Consider the following 3,905-nt stretch of genomic DNA (forward strand, 5'->3'; position numbering starts at 1 on the left):
CTAGTAAACTACTGCTGACTCAAAAGCTATAAACAAACTGAACTTCAGCAGCAGAAGTAAAATAATCTATCATCCTGTGTAGGGTTGGGAAAACTAGAATCACAGAATTATAGAGTTGGAAGAGACCATCCACTCCAACCCCCTGCAATGCAGGAACAAAGTATCAAAGTACCCCTGACAGATGGCTATCCAAGTCTATGTTTAAAAACCTCCAGGTTAAACATACCCAACTCCCTATGTCTCTCCTCATAAGGCATGGTTACCAGACCCTTCACCATTTTGGTCACTCTCCTCTGGACACGCTCCATATAGCTCTCTAGATGTTATTTGCAGTGTAAACTTTATCAGCTCTAGCCAACACAGCTCATGGTGAGGGAAAGGAAAGTTGCAGTCCAACAACATCTGGAAGACTATGTTTCTCATCTCTGCTTTAGCTGACAGCAACTTGGTGTGTGGCAAGGATAGCAGCATATTCCTATGCAACTGCACTCATGAATAAGTACCACTCATTTTAGTGACACTGAATTTTAGATTTGTATTTACTGTATATTGTGTATCTGAATGCAGTCTTTTAGGGGTGCTTTCAGATGAGGCATTTATTGTCTGCTCACTCCACACAAGAAATTTCACATGAGGCCCAGAAATTGTCATCTTTGATTTGTAACCCTCCTGTGCTTCCCAACACTTTCTTCCTTTTAAAAAAATTTTTAGCAAAGAAAATCTATTGTAGAGATTTTCAATCAGTACCTACGTTAATTTGATGCTGATAAGCCAGCAGAGATTCCTCTGGTACCTTCAAGAACAAAAGTCTTTATTTGGCACAAGCAGTCCACTTCATTAAACCTGGATCTAATGAAGCAGATAATAGTGCATGAAAGTGTTGGCCTGATAAAAGCTGTCAGTCTCTTTGGTCCAAAACATAGTGCAGAAATAATCCAGTTTGAGACTACTTTAACTGCCCTGGCTCAGTGCTAGGGAATCCTGTGGAATTATTACGGTGGAATAAAAGATGGAATACCTGCACAATATATTTTGATTGACAGTGCTACAAAGTATCTGACTGGAACAACCTAAGACTGCATTCAGCACAATGGAATATACTCACAAGGCTCAAAAGAGCTTGAAGTTTGTAAGCCTGAGGGCAGGAAACTGTCTAATTAAAAAAAAAAAAGTAAGCCGCTTTGATAGCCTTTTGGCTGAAGAGCAGGGTATATATATTCTAAAGAAAGAAAGAAAGAAAGAAAGAAGATCATCATCTGGCCTCTCTGAGCCTCTTAACATCTTATCATACCTCCAGTTGCTTTAGATCACAGCTACCACAATTCCTGACCACTGGCATGACATATGTATGACAATCACACATATTGTTGTTGCATGCCTTCATGTTGGTTATGACCTATAAAGCTCTTTATACTTGGGTTAAGTAAGGGCTTCAGATAGCTATCTGAAAGACTGTATCTCCTTATATGAGCCTATGTGAGATTCAAGATCTTTAAAGGAGGGATTTCTCTTGGTCTCATCACCAGGTACTGCTGGTGAGGATCCAGGAGGGAGCCTTCTTGGTAGCTTCTCCCAGGCTATGGAACTCTCTGCCAAAGGAGGCTAAGTTGCCCTACCCTCTTTTTGCCAGCAGATAAAGACTTTCTTATTTAAACAAGCTTTCAGTTTTGATTGGAGTAGAGCAACATGTGTACTACAGTTAATGTGTAAGAGATTTTAATATGCTTTTAACTGTTCAATGTTTTGAAATGGATTGTATTTAGTTTTTTCATTTTTGGATTTCAGACTAACTCTGTTATATTGCTTTAATGTCTGGTATAAGCTACTTTGGGTCCCTTCTGGGAGAAAAGCAGGATATCACACAAACAAACAAACAAAATTATGGCAACCCTAAGGCAAGGCAATCCTATCATGGGGGTTTCTTGGCAAGATTAATTCAGAAGGAGTTTCCCACTGCCTTCTTCTGAGGTTAAGAGAGTGTGATTTTTCCCAACTGCCACATATTTCTAGGAAACAACAGAAACACCTTTTGATTACCAGAAGAAATCAGAACCAAGACATTGATACTAAATGATTAGGAAATTTAATATGTACCTGCTTATAAAAGTCCTCAATATATTTAAGTCTGTCACTTATTTCTGTCCAGAGATTGGATGCATGCTCTTTTATTTTTTTCCTCATACTGGGCTTGGAGGACACTTTTATACCTTGCAAACTCCTCATAGACCGAGTTTGTGAACTGAGAATGCAAACAGATTAATATTAACATGTATCCAAAATATCCTCCACACACACACACACACACGTCTAAGATAGTGTGGCCATCTACACATTGCCAAAAAAGAGGAAATTCTTGCATTTGAAGACATTTTCAGGTTTAAAAATTGCCCCAAAATTCTCCCAGAATTTAAAAAAAAAACTTGGGAAGCTTTGGAGGACAGCCAAGGGGTTTCAAGGAGTGCGAAAGTGGCGATTAGGACATAAACAGTTTATGGGTTGCATTTTCCCCACCCTTGCAATAGATGAAGCCTTCAAACAGAGTATTGACCTTTAGGAACATTGCTAGTGGGTGAGGACTGCACTGGGTGACAGGAATGCTTACACCTGTCTGTCCCAAGCCCCTATGGTCACCTGCGTCCACCAGCCAGGGAGCCTATGTCATCCTTTAGTTATGGCTGCTGTTAGAGGTGCGGTGCTACTGCTGCTGGCCAACAGCTCCTTTCGGGTCTGGGCAGCAGGAGCAGATCACACTTCACCCCAGCAGCTGCTGGTGGAAAGGTGCTTCCTCCTGGTTCTGGCAGGTCTGCTAGTCCTGCAGACCTGGAAAAGGTCACCAGGCAGTGGAAGCACCCATATCCAGCTCTAGGTATCTGACCACTCTAGGTGAGAAATATTTTGTCACCCTTCATAATTACTTTCACCCCTTGATTTCCAGTGTTTCGTTTGTTAAAGCATAAAACTTAGGTTCCAATCTCTCGTCATAGTATTGAGAATTAGTCAAAAAGCCAAAAAATTATACAAAAAAAGTCACCCCATCGCCCCTAAATTTTGCCGCCCTAGGCAGCTGCCTAGTTCACCTGTATGGATGAACCGGCCCTGGAAGCACCCCATCCTCACCACAGTAGAGGTGGCATGGCTGGTGGAGGGGAAATGGAGTTGTTCCAACAGCCTGGGAGTGATAGCATGTGTTATCATACTGGGGTGACATCAACCCTAGTGACACCATTGCAGAACTTCAAAGAATGCTCTGTAAAGCAGGACAGTCCATGTCCAGTCCCAGAAAGCCAGACTGAGGAGGGGCACCCAAGCCTAGCCACCACTCAGCTATCATAGCTGCATGTTCTTGTTCTATGTATAACAAGGTCCTAATCATTGTGATCTCACTTTTCCCTTAGATATGCAATCCAGAAGTTGATAAGAAACAGTGACCAATAGAGGTTTTGAAGAAAAGGCAATGTTAATTTTACCATGATTTCCAAAGAAAACATGAGTACAGGTTTTCAGCTGCAATGATTAAAATACAGCCAAGTGTTGCACATAATTCTTTCATGATGACTAGCTTAAATAAATGACCACTGTGCCTGATATGCACTTGAACAAAGTTCTACCTAATTCATGATTGAAAATAGCTTACCTGTAGCAAAGTTCTCGTTGTTGTCATAAATTCTTTTACATCTCCTATTTCACTTATATCAGTTTGAGTGGCATGATCAGAGATTGCAAAACCTATTTTGAGGTTGTCTGAAATTCTAGGCCTACAGATTTAAAACAAAATGAAACAAAACACAGAGGTCACTGATAAAGCACTGGCATCCCAAAGCAGGGATTGTGGCTTTGGGCCCCACGAAAAGTCACTGTAAACAACAAAAGATTTTAATGGATATAAAGCTTAAAGTAGTGATGAT

At 40.8% G+C, this 3,905-nt stretch overlaps 1 long non-coding RNA gene across 1 annotated transcript; it reads right to left on the reverse strand.

The window, feature by feature from the left end:
* Positions 1 to 300: 300 nt before the first annotated feature.
* On the reverse strand, positions 301 to 3,875 carry LOC121917999. The gene is made up of 3 exons (XR_006101139.1): positions 3,635 to 3,875; positions 2,095 to 2,239; positions 301 to 1,219 (listed from the first exon to the last, which is right to left on the reverse strand). It is a non-coding gene; the product is annotated as an uncharacterized LOC121917999 (long non-coding RNA).
* Positions 3,876 to 3,905: the final 30 nt, after the last annotated feature.

The sequence above is a fragment of the Sceloporus undulatus genome, unplaced genomic scaffold (genome assembly GCF_019175285.1).
Source record: "Sceloporus undulatus isolate JIND9_A2432 ecotype Alabama unplaced genomic scaffold, SceUnd_v1.1 scaffold_2794, whole genome shotgun sequence".
NCBI lineage: Eukaryota > Metazoa > Chordata > Lepidosauria > Squamata > Phrynosomatidae > Sceloporus > Sceloporus undulatus.